Source organism: Hippopotamus amphibius, chromosome 7 (assembly GCF_030028045.1).
Source record: "Hippopotamus amphibius kiboko isolate mHipAmp2 chromosome 7, mHipAmp2.hap2, whole genome shotgun sequence".
Lineage (NCBI taxonomy): Eukaryota > Metazoa > Chordata > Mammalia > Artiodactyla > Hippopotamidae > Hippopotamus > Hippopotamus amphibius.
Window position 1 is genome coordinate 126,962,650 of NC_080192.1, and position 17,145 is coordinate 126,979,794.

The 17,145-nt window shown below is 41.1% G+C and overlaps 1 protein-coding gene and 1 long non-coding RNA gene across 4 annotated transcripts in view; one reads left to right on the top strand and one right to left on the bottom strand.

The window, feature by feature from the left end:
• Nucleotides 1-17,145, bottom strand: part of BABAM2 (BRISC and BRCA1 A complex member 2) — a 407,317-nt gene that overhangs the window by 117,016 nt on the left and 273,156 nt on the right. The window lies entirely within an intron of this gene.
• Nucleotides 7,591-12,975, top strand: LOC130857856 (uncharacterized). The gene is made up of 3 exons (XR_009054880.1): nt 7,591-7,758; nt 8,316-8,372; nt 11,606-12,975. It is a non-coding gene; the product is annotated as an uncharacterized LOC130857856 (long non-coding RNA).

Below are 17,145 nucleotides of genomic sequence, written 5' to 3' on the forward strand. Positions count from 1 at the left end.
TTAATTCTCTAAGATACTTCATCCTAAAGTATTCAGGGGAGCTACTACTATAGTGGGTAAGTCCTCAGATTTGGAGTCAGAAAGACTGGCTTCAATCCCCATTCTGCCACGTAGACAGCTAGGATCAGTACTCACCTCACAGGGAGACTGCGGAGACCGAATGAAATAACACATGTACATCACTGAATACTGTGCCTGGCACACGGCAAGCACTCAAGGAATACCAGATGCTACTCTCGCCTTCTCCTCCCTCTCATCGTAGTAGCAGTGGTCGTCATAATGGTCGTAGCAGCAATAGTAATAGGGATAGTTGTCATAATAGCAGTAAACTGTGGCAAAATCACACAGGGTTTGTAGTTAGGTAGAGCTGCAGTAGAATCCTAGCACTGCGACTTAATCAGGGCTGCTGCAGGCCTATAAGGAATCTTCATAAAAATTATAAAAAGATATACCCTTCTCCCCCAAAGATAAATGACAAAAGATGCCTCTTCCGCTGGACTGAGAAACATGCCAAAGGGCATTGGCTTGGCAACAAGAGGAGCTGAGCAAGTGGAGCACGGGTGGGGTTTCGGGCCCCAACCACCATCTCAAAGATCAGTATCATCATCATCAAGAACCCAGAAGAAAAATGAAGACTCAGAAAAGATGCCAACAATTCTGGTTACTCTCCCTTCCTGATCATTCTTCTTTTTTAAAAAAATTAATTAATTAATTAATTATTTCTTGGCTGTGTTGGGTCTTCGTTGCTGCGTGCAGGCTTTTCTCTAGTTGTGGTGAGTGGGAGCTACTCTTTGTTGCGGTGTGCAGGCTTCTCAGCGTGCTGGCTTCTCTTGTTGCGGAGCACTGGCTCTAGGGGCATAGGTTTCAGTAGTTGCGGCACGTGGGCTCAGTAGTTGTGGCTCAGGGGCTCTAGAGCACAGGCCCAGTAGTTGTGGCGCACGGGCTTAGTTGCTCTGCAGCATGTGGGAATCTTCCTGGACCAGGGATCGAACCCGCGTCCTCTGCATTGGCAGGTGGATTCTTAACCACTGTTCTACCAGGGAAGTCCCATCCATTCCTGATCTTTCTAATATTCCTGAATTCCACCTGTCTAATGGTGTCTTGGTCCACAGCTCTGATCAGGTCATCCTGTTGGGAGACTCTTGACTCTCTCTCCTTCTGGCTGATTTACATACACATTCCACAGGCTGGCATTCAAGGTTCCCTAGGGTACCTGCCTATCTCTGAGCTTTATTTCTTCTACTAGAACCTGGCAGCTTTGTGAATACCTGCCTTATTCTTTCCTATCTTTGCTAGAATATAAACACCATGAGGACACAGACTTTTGCCAGTATTGCTCAAATATGTAGCACCTGGAAGAGTGGGTGCTCAACAAATATTGGAAAATGAATGTATTTGTTCATTTCAGACCCTTTCACCTGGAAATCCTTCCAGCCTTCAAAATGTTATCTTTCTTTCCATCTCTGTTCTACACGAAAGCTTCCCTGAGTCCTGATACATTTTCCATGGAAATAGCAGAACAAACTGCCCAATTTGAAAAGAAAGTCAGCAATATAATTTTTATAATTTTAAAAGTTGAAGTGTTGGTAAAATTATACACTCCTCTAGAAGTAGCCAAACTACTCTAGTGCCCTTTGGGGGGAATAAATTTATATTCATCCATTATAGCTATAAGTCAGGTACATATAAATGCCACAGATTGGTAATGTCTATTTAATTAAAACAAGCAGAGTTACTTAGCTTCGCTCCACACTCTGCAAAAGAGCTGGGACCTAAGCCAGCTGAAATTTTAGATCTCGTTAATTTCACAGGAAAAACTGCATTGAAGCTAAAATGGTGGACTCTGGGGTCAAACTTGGAATGTCAGAAATTTGGGCAAGTTAATCTCTGTGCCTTCTTCATCTGCAAAGTTGGGGATGATAATAGTACCTACTTCATTAGTTAGGATAGGTTAGGCAATGCTGCAATAACAAATAATTCCCCACACATCAACATCTTATCACAGCAAAAGCTCATGGAAAGTTGGCCACATGCACGACTGACTGTCCTGGGCAGCTGTCTTCAGTTCAACAGCCCAGTGATCCAGGTTGGCTGAAGAAGAGAGTGACTGGAGAACCTAGTAAAAGAGGCTTCTAACCAATCCAACTTGGAAGTGGCACTGTTGCAGTAACCCTGTTCCTACAGACTGAGAAAAGATATTCCAAAGAGCCTGTGTGAGCCCCACAGGTGACACAAACACTGGTCCGTACTGCAGGTGACTGTAGGGCCTCCATGCTTATGCTTCCCTAAAAGTTCCTAGGTGATGTATTCCGCATGCTGCTTCTGACTCAGAGATCAGGCTGCTTCTTGAATTCTCTAAGGTCATGGTCTAATCATCATAATTTTCATACCATCTATTGCCAATCTGTAGCTCAATGAAAATACAAAATTATGTTTTTCCCAGAAAACTACAAAAATTTAAATAGGATAAATAATGATATTCGTTCAAAGATGGACATAACAGACAAAATGAACTGATAGGTAACATACGGGGAGAAGATAATGGCAAAGACTAAAACAAGGGATGAGTAACTAAAGTATGTAAGGAAGTCCAGTGAATCAACAAGAAACAATGTAAAAATGGGCAAAAAATATGAATAGGCAATTCATAGAAGCAGAAACTTAAGTGGGTAAAAGCAACCAAAGTGATGATCAGTCTACTAGTAATCAGAGAAATACAAATTAAAGCAAGATGCCATAGAGATTGGCAAGAATTAAAAATTCATGTAATACAAACTGTTGGCGAGGATGTGGGACCATGAGCATCCTCCAGGACTGCTGATGAGATTCTAGATTGGCACAGACCTTCCGAAAGGCCAATCTGGCCGTGCTGTAAGAATGTTCACCGCAGCATGCTAAGACAGCTTAGCTGTTTGCCACCATGGGAGTGAAAAGAAAAATGTGGTGGATGCCTGGTATGGAACCCCATGTGTCAATCAGGTTCAACAACCTAGATATAAAAGGAAAGACCTTAAACGAATAAAACCTAGTGAATGTAAGAGAAAGAACGAGAACTTTAGTATATCACCTATGTAAATGAGAAGCATCATTTATGTAAAGTCCACACAACAACACTATATATTTTTAAGGGCATATCAAGAACATTATTATGGGGATGGGAATTGAATGGAGATGAGGGTTAAGAACTAAAAGAAGAAAATAAGCAGCCCTTGAACAGACTGGTGGTCATGATACTGTGCTCTATTAACTAACCAGTAGGACAAATCTGACTCTCCACCCAAAGATTCCAAAGATACGCATACCCACAAAAAAAAAAGTAGAAAATCATTGGCAGGAATTAGTTGATACTCATCCATGAAGTTCTTCCTAAAATTACTGATTGAGGTATGCAGATAAATAAAATAAAACAGGCTATGGAGTAATGGGCATCTGAATATAAAAGACTTTAAGCAAATGAAAAATATTGACGTTGTTACTTGTTTTTTAACGGCTACAGTAGATCAAAATTGTTTCGCAGCAGTCTTTACAAGTAAGACCTTTTCTTATGGAATTAACTGATAAATAAATGTTTTGAAATGAGAAACCCAGATCCTAAAATATAAGGCAGCCCTAGGGGAACATATTCACAGAGACTTAAAAGAAGTAAACTAAGTGAATTCATTACCAAGGTCAAAGTACAACCTGTCACCTCAGCTCACCCTGACACTTCATTTTGACTTTCCTAATTCTGGTATGTGTTAATTTTGGCACGTTATTACCCTATACACGAGGCAGGAGGTGTCCCACAATGATTCATCAATAAGAATGTATTCTTTCTGAGGCGGCGTAAGGACACAGGGGAGGTTAAGGTACAAAATACATGCCAACACTTTGCCATAATCAATGGCAGTAAAAGATGGGAGGAATTTCCCCCCACATTTGAAGCACTAAAGCCACATATTTGTATTGTGTTTTCCAACTGTATTTTGTACAACTTGTTGAAGATTTTTTTATTATATTTAAGTCTCTTTTTCTTTTTGCTTGTATTTTCTCTCTCTTTTTCTCATTACCTCTAAAGAAAGGATGAGAGTTTTATTTGGAAAATTTTCAATTTTTTCTTCTGGATATTTAAAAGTAATGTTATGGACAAGTTAAATAAGTCGTGTCCTACTCTTCCCCCAGCTGCATGTATTAAATTAACAAAAGCTCCAGATAATACGTTCCCATCGCATAAGCTAGAGTCCAGCTTTGTCAAGTCCAATTCACCCTGCTGTTTCTGAAGCAATTAGATGCTGGAATTAAAGTAGAATTTTCTATCCTTTGAGGAACTTCTCAACACTGTAAGAGTATAAGCGGTCCCTGATAAAGCTATTGAGAGAAAAGTCACTTCTTAAATCTGAGGAGGAGAAGGGAGAGGGGACAAGGAGGGGGAAAGAAAGGGAGGGAGGGGGCACCAAAGGGGAAGGGAAGGAAGGAGGGAGGGGAGGCAACAGGAAGCAGGGGACAGGTGGGGTGGGGAGGAGCCTGGGAGGGGAGAGGAAGGTCAAAGTTGAGGACGACTAACAGAGCAAGACTAAAGTAGTCCCAATGCTGGGAACACAGGAAGCACCACGGTCACGAGGTGTCCTCCATTCAGCAGTATTTAACCAAATCCTTCTGGTGTCTTCTCTAGGACTTATTTTCCTTCTCTGACCCAGCAGTGCTTTTCCAGCTAGTTGCACACTCCTTATCAGAGTGGAGGAGTGAAATGCATCTAGGGATTTCAGAGCACTCTCAGTTCTAAAGCTTTTAACTTCCTCTGGCAAAGGATGCCCCTGGCCTGCTGTTCCCAATTGCTCCCCTGGCCAACCGTCCCATTGGCTCACCCCACATGACTCCCCCAAGGGAGGAACATCCTGTCTCTGCATCCGTGCGGTGACCACAGTGATCTTTCACCATCCAGGGCTTCAGCTCCATTTTACGGCCAGGCCTCTACGGGTCCTCATATCTTGCCAGAGGCTTTGTCTTCATTTTGCAACCTGTTCCTGCTGATGCACTGCAGTTTCTTGCCAGTGTCTTTGTAAGTCTCAAGACTTAAGAAATCTCTGGCAAGAAGCTGGGGAGGATTAGACGAGGCTACAAAATGGAGATGAAACTCCTGAGAGAGCCAAATCTCAAGAGTTTGGCCACGCCTGTTCTTGATTTCTTTCTCTTCTTCCCTTCCTATTAAAAACCCACCTAAACACAACAGAAGAGCTTTTAACTAAAATTAACAATGCTCTGTCTCTTGATGTCAAGTAAAGCCACAAGCCAAAGGCTGCTCCTTGTGCACGCTGAGATTTAGAGCACCATGTGGCACCTAGGCCAGCATCACAGCCTCTGTGAGTGGGCACTGGCTTCCTCAAAAATATCATCTCTTTTGGCATCCTACTCGAAGCCTCATATATAAAAAACAAATATAAATGAAAATGTGTGCGTAAAGAAGCAAACAAATGTTGAGGAGATTGGGTCCACATTAGCCATATGGTATTTTTGGGTAAAAACAATCATCGTGTGATATTAGGACCAAAGAAAATGAAATTCAGATTCATCTCTAAAATCTGGCATCTTGTTTATTTCTGCTGTCCTCGTTGTATAATACTAGGATTCCTTTCCTTATAGTTAAACCCTTAAAAACAACAACAAAAGACATTTTGATACAGAATAGCATGCTGCATTTTTTTAATGGAACACAGGACATAACTTTTTTTCTCTTTTTTTCCCTACTTTAAAAAAAAAACTGAACTGTAGTTGATTTACAATATTGTCTTGGTTTCAGGTGTACAGCAAAGTGATTCAGTTTATGTATATAATTCAGTATATATATATATATAAATTCTTTGTCCTATTCTTTTCCATTATGGTTTATTATAGGATATTGAATGTAGTTCCCTATGCTATACAGTAGGCCCTTGTTGTTTACCATTTTATATATAGTGGTGTGCATCTGTTAATCCTAATTTATCCCTTTCCCCTCTCCCCCCACCCCCCAACCTTTCCCCTTTGGTAACCATAAATTTGTTTTCTACACAGGATATAACTCTTTGATTATTAGTGAAATTTACTGCCTCCCACCCCATTAAGAAAAACAAAAAACTTGGTAAACTTGTAAACGGCCTAGAGTTTACAATAAGAAAAGCCAAACCTTGTAGTTCTAGTCTATTTTTGGAAAGGTCAATGATGCTACCTATTGTTTGAATTTGATTGGCTGTTCCAGTCAAGTGAGCAAGAAGAGGAAGTTATTTAAACTATTATTTATAGATGACGAGGCCAATTAATTGCTTCGGCAAACTCCCAGCTGCCTACTAATATGCACTTGACCCCTCTGGCTAATTGAGTGTGTGCACAGTATGGTTACAGATGGATAGTTCGTGGTCCTTTCTTCCATCTGAAATGATACACTGCTTTTATTAACAGGGAGTGAAGAAGAGGGTTCATATCTGTAGATAACATTATATTTCATTTACTTCTCTAACAAATTAGCCTTTTTAGCCTTCCATTAGTAGACAGTAATAACGTACAAAAATATTCAGCAGAGAGACACTTGGACTTAGTGAGAGGCAAACGGTGAATGCTGATCCGTGAAAAATGAACATGGAAGACTCAACAGTGACTGACGAGGGAAAGGAATTTAGTGCAAAGCCCGAGCCTTTCGTCCTGCCATCTCCTTTTAGTGCTGCACGCTGTCAACAGCCTAACAGATAGGAAGGGCTGTTCAGAAAGTAGATTCTAAATCAACCGTGAAGAAGGTAAACAAGAATAAAACACGTTCCCTGAAAGGCACATTTCACGCATTTAGTGGAGAAGAGAGCAGTGCTAACTGTGATTAGCAGTTCCTTCTTGTTAACATGTACAGAATGAATAGGGGTTTCCTAATATTTACTTTACAAAATAACAAGGTGTTGGGGACTGCCCAGCTCTACCCATGCCTTGCTTTAGCGTCAAGTACGGAGCACTTACTTTGCCTTCCTGTGCAGGGTATTTTGTTCTATACCTGACTGTGATTCCCAAATTTTGCCCAGAAACTCAACAGTTACAGGCTCTTGACACTTCAGTTGCCGCACGCTGCTACCTTCCTAGAACGCAAGCTGCCAGCCTTGACCCAGCACACTAGTTGGTTCTCTGCTCCTTATCTGTTTTACTGCCAACTAAAGGGACAACACAACTCCTGAGCTCTTGTCTAGCCTTGCCTGAGGACACTAGCTCCTCATCTCCTTAGCGAACACCTAGTTTCGGTTTCCTCCTCTGGACTTTAACGGCAGTCTATACAAAACAAGAATTCATTCAGAGAATTTATTGAGCGCTCACCATTTGCCAAACACAATTCTAGGAGTTGGGTGTACAGCAGTGAACAAAGTCATCTGTGAAATTTTTACATTGGGAAATAAAGACTATAATCTGCTGGAAAAAAACCCATAGCCGCCCGAGCAGCAAATACCGGCTGGGAACTGGAAGAGGTGGGTGGCTCTAACCTGTGCCAGCCTAGCCAAGAATACGCACGTAAAACATGCAACTTGCCGCAAGCACGTAATGAAAGAGCAGTGGCTGTGTGTTGGCCAGCAAGTCAATTCAGCATGTAATATAACACACGCCACCTTGCTTCTGGGATTACACCAACTGGCATGTTGCTTCCAAAATCGGCTGTCTGTCCTCAGTGCCGACCCAGCAAAGGGATCAGCACTGCGTTCTAAGAACGAATCCAAGAATCGCAAAGGCAAGGAAGGCACTAAAAGATATGCTGGGACAGAACCATGGGAACAGGTACACAAATTCAAGCCAACAAACCCCAAATTCTCCCTTTTAATAATCGTTCCTAAACAGCGGGCACCCCTGAGCCTGCCTTCCCAGGCTGCTGAGTGGGGGTGGCCTTGGGGGCCCTAAGACCCAGTCACCCACTGTCTCCTCCTTTGCCTGCCCTAGGGGGTCTCGCTCTGGTCAGAACGCTCCCCTCTCTTCCTGCTGCCAAAATGACCACACTCTTTTTTTTTTTTTTTAAAGAACTTTTATTGAGATACAGTTAACAGACAATAAACTGCATATATTTAGAGTGTACAATTTGGTATCCCAATCTCCCAATTCATTCCCCCCCAACCCTCCCCACTTTCCCACTTGGTGTCCATATGTTTGTTCTCTACATGTGTGAAAATGACCACACTCTTAATCCACATGCCCCTGGCCTCCATCCCTAAAGTCCACAAAGGGCCTGCTTCAGGGTTGTTTATTTGGGGAGGGTTATTACAATCAGAATTGACTTTTAATATAGTTAGGGCACAAAAAAGTCTCTTCTTTTTTTCCCCCTTCTCACTTGCAACCTGCAGGTCAAGACCAAAGATTATGGATGTCACAGGGGGTCTCTACTTACCTAAAGGCCTGAGGTAAGACTGATATTAGCGAAGAATATTGCAGCCAAGTAAAAGCTCTAATATCTGAAGGTCGAAAGAAGACCCAGTCTCCTGGTATTTAGTCACTGGAGCTAAAGGCAAGGAAGGTAAGGAGGGAGCAGGTGCTTTGGATGTGGAGCAGGAAGGCAGCTTGGGTACCAACAACCCAAAACTATGTTAAAGGAAAGTTTTGGGTTACAGGTTTTGAAGACCCTCTGACAGAGTTAAATGCAGGCTGCAAACATGCTTGAAGGCTGCCTGTGGTTGTGAATCCCCAGGAAAGAGCTTTTGCTCCCTTCCACCCAACACCAAGGTCATGGCAGGCATGTTTCCTTGCTGTTTCCTTCTCTATTACAAATTCCTTTCTCATATATCCCTACATGGAGGGTATTGCACTTTGGGGCCCCAATTTTATACGGGTCCCTCTTACTGGACTCCTCACCTTGGGCAAAACCATGTATTTGGCGCTTGTCCCCTACATCCAACAAGTTATCAGAACCCAAGTCCAAGGGCATCACGGTTAGGTAGATGTCTCTGGGCTGAAAGCTGACTTGAGAGCTAACCTACTCCACTGGATTCCTGCATAAACATTATTTCTGGCCTTTGAGGTTATGTTACTTTCTTTCAGTTTTTATTTGATTTCATTTCCAGAGTTTTTAGTCAGAGATTTGTTCAGGCACTTAATTTGTCATACTGGGAGAAACAGAAGCTGGGACATATATTTTGTGTCAGAAAGTTCCCCAAGTGATACAGATGTGGAATCAGGTGTGGTTACTAGGGCTCTAAAGCATGGCTGCAATAGACATAATTTCCTGATTCCTTCTAACAAAAATAACAATTACCTACTAACCTCTTTTTTTTTTTTTCTTTTTAATTTAATTTTATTTTTAATTTTTTTTGGGGGTACACCAGGTTCAATCAACTAACTGACTAACCTCTTTTACCATCTACATCTCCCATCTAGGTTTAAGAGGACGTGTAGATAATTGTAAAGAGGAAACATTCTAAGTCAATATGCTACGTCCATTTTCCATAGCAAGTAGTCCTCTGTTTTGTGATTTCACAGACACTACTTCTTTCATTTCTTCTTTCAACCTAGTAAGTTAAATATTATGAGTGCATCTTTACAGATAAAGGAGTAAGCTCAGAGAGGCTAAATAAATCGGTCAAGGACACACATGCACTGAAGCTATGAATCAAGAGTCAGTGTGACTCAAAAGAACGTTTTTTTCCTCTACCCATAATGTTCCTCAGAACTAGAAAATAAAGGCTCATGTCCTCCCGGAGCTGCATTTTCACTGGTAAACCTGTGTGCCAATTCAGGGATGAAGAAACTGAGGTTAAAAAAAGGTCAGTGACGCGCACAGATACAGGCTAAGCGAATGGCAGAGTGGGCACCGTTTGCTGACTGCCTGGTTCCAAACACCATGCTTCACTTAAACATTTAAAAAATCTGTGGAAAGGCCTTTCGCTTTGGATCACTTCTGCACTACTGTAGGAGGCCCGGTGCTCCACACGGTGGAGGCTGCCGCTAACTTCTAGAGCGTGGCGGCTCACCGGCAACACCTCTCAACTTGTTGGCACTAGTCACTGCCCCCGCGCCTCTGGGATGGGATTCTGTCTTTGCATGCTCAAACTAATATTTTATGTGTGTGTGTGTTAGACTTGCCCAAAGCTACTTCTATATTAGACAGACTTGAATTTTTAACTGTTTTGTGTGAAAAATGTGTTATGTTCAACCTGGCACACATGTCTGCTGGTAAGTTGACTAATGGCCTGTGTCAAATACACTGATTTAGACCTCATGTCCAATGAGAGCCACTTTTATACACACAGGCTGTTCTCTCTCTCTCACACACACACACACACACACACACGCTCACATAATGTGAACAGACAACATAATTTTGTTCAATAATGATTCACTAGTGCACCTAGAGACTGTGGCCTTCTTAGACACCTCCTCCCCTTCCCCCCCACCCCCCACCTAAATCTGTGTTCCCTCGGGTGCTGAAGTATCAGTCCAAGAGTTGGCTCCATAGGGTCCATGCCCTCTGCCCTTTGGAATTCTCCTGTCATAGGAACTTTTTTCCTAGACAGAAATCTGGATATAAAAACAAATAAACAATAAACTATCCTGACACCTGGGGAAAACTCTGTAAAGGTTATATCATATTACTACCTATAAGAGACTAAAAAATCTGAAAAGTAGAGAAGATACCCTGTCCAAACAAATCTCAAGCTATACAATAGAAAGATGAAAGGAAGACCAACACAAGTACAAAAAAGCCAAAACTGCAGATGAGTTCTTAAGAGCATTCTTGCAACTTGTGAAAGTTAGCATACCTTCCCCCAGGTGTTTAAAAACACCAATGTGACATTTGGGAAAGGGGGAAACAGAAATTAATTATCCTACCATTAAAAAAAAAACTCATTGCATTTAACCTCAGAGAGCTTCCCCTGTACCCAAATCTCTCTGGTTTTCCCTGCGGGAACACACTTTTCCCTCTGGTATAGGATTCCCATTTAAAATGTCTATGTTGCAACCATACAACAAGTTGTGAGGGAAACACTGAAAAGTATGGCTTTACTAACCAGCATAAGTGACAGTCACTGTTTATTTGGAGAGGTTTCTGTTTTCTTGGCAGAAAAACAACATAAACAAAGTCAGTTTGGTCACCATAAACTAAGTTCTATCTGAGAAAATCTTGCCTAGCAACCTTCTTAATCTTGAGGACCACCAACAGGACCTCACAAGGAACTCTGGGAGCTGTGAGCAGGAGGCCCACTGCAGAGACAGGGAGCCGGCAAACTGACCCAGGGGTGCCCGTGCTCTTACCACGAGCTCCCACGTGACCTGTCCCCAGGAAACACCCTCGTCGTGTCTCCCGCCCACCTGCCTTCCACGCTAATCTCCAGTCCCACGAAGCTCTCCTCTCCGCCTTTTGCACACGCTGTTCCTTCTGAGTGGAACGCTCTCTCTCTCTCCCCCATGCTTTGCGTGGCTAACCCTTCCTTACCCTCAGGTCTCAATTTAGATGCCTCCCTCCCCTGGCTCCCCAAATCTAGGTTAGATGGTCCTCCCAAGTGCTCCAGAGCACCCCTCTTTTCCCCCTTACAATGCTTATTAAACTCCACCACAACCCCCCACCCCCAACTCAAAAGGCAACTTCTCACAGGCAGTGACTCATCTGTTTTCTTCCTTGTTTTATTTCTATTGCCTACAGGACCTGACACCTGGCAGGTGCTCAGCGCATATCTGCTGACTAAGTGAATGAAGCAAAACGAGGAAGCAGAGAAGGGAAGAGAAAAAAGGGAAGAGAGAGAACTGCTTTTGAAGGGGCAGGGTGGGGTGTCCATGGCAATGGTGTCATAGGTTTTAGTGACATCATCTATTTCTACCAAGAAGTTTCATGACATAGCCGTCTTTTCCTTCTTGTAAACCGCAGGAATTACACACCTTGGGTTTTCTTGAGCAATGAATAAGCAGACAATGAAATCCCGGGCAAGGTAACAAAGGAAGTGGCGTAACCCCTTGCAGTTTTATGCCATTTTACAGTTTTTAAAAAATGGTCATATGACTCTCGTATCAATTCTGGGAGGCAGGCAGGACCAGTATTACTGTTACTCTCATTTTACACAGGAGGAAGCTGCGACTGTGGGATATGACTTGCCAATGTCAAGCGTTTATCAAGTGGTGAAGACAGAGCCAGAGACCATGCCTTCAGACTCCTCACTGAGGGCTGACTTGGGTCCACTCAGCATGGTGCACAAAGCTAGCATCTTGCCTGACAGCTGATGAAGAGGGACTCAAGCGTGCAGAATTATTAGCCTCTAGCTCAAACAAATTAAAATCTAGGCAAAATGTAATTTTATAATGTGCCTGATTTATTCTCCATAGGTACCATAAATAGAACTACTGCTCAAGGGCAGCTTCTTTGAAACAAACACAAGTACAAGCTACAAACGGGCACTAGAAACCCAGTCCAGTTAACAAAGACCCACAAATTGTGATTGCTTTAGCTTTTCTACCCGGCTTCATGTATAATCTCCTGCCAACATCAGTGGGACACTGAACTCCTGTCGGAAATACCTCTTTGACTGATGTCATCAGTTAAATGAAAATTAAGCAATCAATATTTTTTCCTACAGCTTTAAGGAATAACTGACATAAAATAAATGGCACATTTTTAAAGTGTACGTCAGTGGCTTTTGACATATGTATACACTACACTTGAGAAACTATCATCACAATTAAGATAACAAACGTATTCATCACCCCTCAAAGTCTCCTCTTGCACTTTGTAATCTCTCCCTCCTGCAACTACATCACCCCTACCCCCAGGCAACCACTGATCTGCTTTCTGTCATCGTAGACTCGTTTGCATTCTCTACAATTTTATATAAATGGAATCAAACAGTATGTAATCGTCTGTGTCTAGTTTTTTTTTTTCCCCTCTCAGAAGGATTACTTTGAGATTCATCCATTGTTGGATGTTTCAACAGTACATTCATTTTTACTGCTGAGTAATATTCCACTGTATAGGTATACCACAGTGTATTTATCTAATCACCTGTTAATGGACATGTGAGTTGTTTCCACCTTTTATCTATTATAAATAAAGCTGCTATGAAAATTCATCTGCAAATATTTGTGTGGACATATGCTTTTATTTCTTTTGCTAAGTACCTGGGAGTAGAATGAGTGGGTCATTTGGCAGGTGTATGTTTAACTTTGTAAGAACCTGCCAAACTGCTTTTCAAAGTAGATGTACTATTTTATATTCCCATGAAAGTTTCAGTTTCTCAGTATCCTCGCCAACACTTGGTTTGGTCAGTGTTTTTAATTTTAGCCATTAGAGTGGGTGTATAGTATTATCTCATTGTGGTTTTAATTTGCACTTCCCTAATGACTGTGTATGTGTTCAAATATTTTTTGCCTATATTTTATTGAGCTGTTTGTCTTCTTATTTTTAAATTATAAGAGTTCTTCGTATACTCTAGATAAAGTTCTTTGTCAGATATATGTTTTGAAATTTTTTCTCTCCAGTCTATTGGCTTGCCATTTTGTTTCTGTAACAATGCCTTTGAAGAGCAAACATTTTTATTTTGATGAAGTCCAATGTATTGACTTTTCTCTTATATTTCATGTTCTTTTGTGCACCATACTTAAGAAATCTCTTTCAAACCCAAAGTCATTAAGATTTTTTTTCCTGTGTTTTCTTCTAGATGTTCTACAGTTTTAGCTCTTTCATGTAGGTCTATAATCCACTTTGAGTTACTTTTGTATATGCTGTGGGAAAGGACAGGTTCACCTTTTTGCTTATGGCTATCCAGTTGTTTCAGCATCATTTGTTGAGATGATTATCCTTTCTCTGTTGAATTACCTTTGCACCTTTGTCAAAAATCAATTATCCATGTACATGTGGATCTACTTCTGGGCTTAATATCTGTTGCATTTATCTACTTTTATCTCTTTATATCAATACCACTCTGCCTTGATTATTGTAACATTATAGTCAGTCTTGAAATCAGGTACTATAAGTCTTTCCTCCAACTATGCTCTTTTTATAAAAATAGTTATGGCTATTCTTGGTCCTTTGCATTTACATATGTATTTTAGCCTCAGCTTGTCAGTTCCTACAAAAAAGTCTGCTGAGATTTTTGGTTGGGATTGCCTTGAATCCCACAGGTCAATTTGGGTAAAGAACTCACAAATTAATATTGAACCTTATGATCCATGAACAATATATTTTTGACTTATTTATGTCTTCTTTAATTTCTCTTTTACAGTTTTCAGCACACAGGTTTTGAACCTTTTTTGTTAAATTTATCCCTGAGTACTTTCTATTTTTGATACCATTTACTTTAATAAAAACAATAATTTTTCAAAAGGAAGATGTAAACTTTTTGCTCTATTCTGCCTATCTCTAATCTCCTGTCCTTCTGTTCAATCAATATTTTCTGTGTAACTCCATGTTTCAGGATCTGAAGACTCTGGCCCTGCTAATCCTTTCCCTTTTGCTCTCACTGACTGTAATACCCAATCAGCACATTCACTCTAATTGCATCACACAACATTGTTATGGATGCTGTTGTGTTCTTTAATTGTTTCTTGTATATGTCTTATCTGCCCAACTAAACTGCAAGCCACTTGGGAGTAAAACTATAATTTATACTTAACTGTAAATCTACAACACTTGGAATATTGATAGGCAAACAGGAAATAAATCTTTTTTTAATTAAGGGACTCAAATTCAGCAAACAAAACTCATCTAAAACTTTATCTGTATTCAGTACTAACTTATAATTAAGCAGGTAAAAAACCAAATATTAAATATGTGTTTATTGTATTCAACTGTAGCCTAGAGAGTAAGGGGTTCAAGGAAGTGTGGGTTTGCTTCCTTGTCCTTAGGGAGCTCACAAGGAAGGAGAGCACTGCAGAGACCATCCCACCACATACCTAGACAGCAGTTCTAAAAGAGCTCCAGGGCCTGTTGTTGGGGGAAACCTAGTTTCATGATGGCTTCTTTCCACTTTCCATTTCAGTCTCTGGTATGTGCAGTTTTGACAAATAGCTGTTACTATCTGATTGAGTCTGTTTACAAGATACAGGCAGTTGTTTATAAGACACAGGCCAAATTCTATCCTTCAATATCCAAGAATTATTTTCAGTGATTTTGGACCCATTATTTGGATTCTGGATTCTGAATTCTGGCCCTAACTATTTCTCAGCGTAACCAACTTGTTTTCAAGCCCCTGAAACTGTAGGGTCCCCCTGACCCACACAATAAATCAGTTTCAAGCTTATTCACCACAAAGAATACAAGACAGTTTAAGGAAGTCAACAACAGAGTTTTTTAAGTGGCAAGCCAGCTAGATGGCTGGAATGTTATGCCCTTGTCACATAGGTGAATGTGTAGGTAGGATGAAGAAAGTGATATATGCCCAGAAAGGACAGCATGAGAGGCATATTTGCAGATCACATGGTGGCAAACGTCTTAGGGTTTAGCTAGTCCAGAGCTTAAAACACCAAACTTGCAAATAAGATACTTAGGATCGATCTAGCCTATGTGTGCAGTTTATCATCTTATGCACGTCTCAGCTTTTCAGAGTTTCTCCATGTCAACCATCTCAATCCACGTTACAGGCTGTAGATGACAGAGACTGTGTAAGCAAATGGCTGTGAAAGGCATGTGTAATGCTGTATTTAACAGGTAGCTACTTAACCCAAGCTCACTACAGAGAGTGCTAGGGGTATCCCACCTACTATTCTCTTAAAAACAAAAACAGGAATAATTTGTAAGAGACAGGTGTATTTGGGGAAAATAAACATTGTCATTATAGCACAGTTAATTAAGAAACATTAGCTCAAAATCCACCATGCCTCATATAACATTTGCTGATATTTATGGACCCAACAATATGAACAACCAGTGGTGGATGTGTGTTTTATTTCTGATGCCCAGCAACCCTCAGGGTTCAACTCCAGAGAATGTCTTCATATCTGCTGCCTGGGCTGGGGGTGGGGTAAGGGGAAGCATGTCCTTTTAAATTACAAAAGTAGTAAAGAAGCATCTTTAAAAAGTAATCCCAATGGTCCTCTTATAGAAGAGCAGTAATAACAATATTATGTGTGCATATGTGTGTGTATGTGTGTTTGTATCAATTCTGTTGGTAAAAGCCAGAGGCCGTTATCAAGATTTTTTTAGATTTCAAATATACAGATAAATTGATAGGACAGATAAAACTTTATACGAAAAGACTCAAAGTACAAAGAATCCCATGAACTGTTCCTATGACTCTGTTTTGTCTATAAAGCACTGTAGAACAGAACTGTAGGCAAAAATACCTCTGCAATTCCTCCTCCACTTGTTCGAGTGAGAGCTTTAGAGATGGAAGAATACATTCATTCAACAAATATTTGCCAGTCACTGTGGAAGCCACAACACAAAACGGACTGGCTCTTGCCCTCATGAGGCTCAGTCTAGTGGTCATTCTCTCCAGGTCTCTAGGAGCTCAATATCTTGCTACTGCTACTTTCCTAGGCAAGACCTGGGCTGAGTTGCAGAGGTGCTCAGGAGAGAGAGGTGAGTGTACGCAACAGAAAAAAGTCAGCAACCAAGGTTCACATACCACAGAGCCAGTAATGGGTACAATCAAAACCTATCTCTCCATTATTAAACATGTTGCATTCCTTATGATCCACAATGTTACAATAAATAGTACAGAATAATGGGCTAGGCTACAACCCTTTCTCACTACTGTCCAATTTGACTTGCCTCTCTTCTCCTCTGTTTTCTCCTTTAGACTATACTTCTCAGCTCCCCTTTGTCCTCTAAAATTTCCCCATAAAGATGAAAATTCTTACCACACATTCCTGGATTTGTTTCAAAAACAGTCCAGTGTGGGGGGTGGGGGGTGGGGGGGGAGGGGGCAGGGCTGGGACTGGGAAGTAAGTGGGGTACAAGACTGACCACAGATAAAAGAAGGAGGCTGATGGGTACCTGAGGTTCATTATACTTATGTATGTTTTTGAAATGGCCTATAAAAAGTTAAAATTAAATAATTTTTTAAAAACTTACCACATCAACATTTTGCCCTGAAGATACAGTGGTCGGCTAAGGTAGGACTTAACCATGGATTTGCAGACAAGACAGAAATGCACTAATTTGCATATGTGAGTCATTTTCTTTTAAATAGGGAAGCCCTGTCTCCAGCTCCCTCTCTTTCACTCTTCTTTACCGTGTTCCACACTAAATCTTAC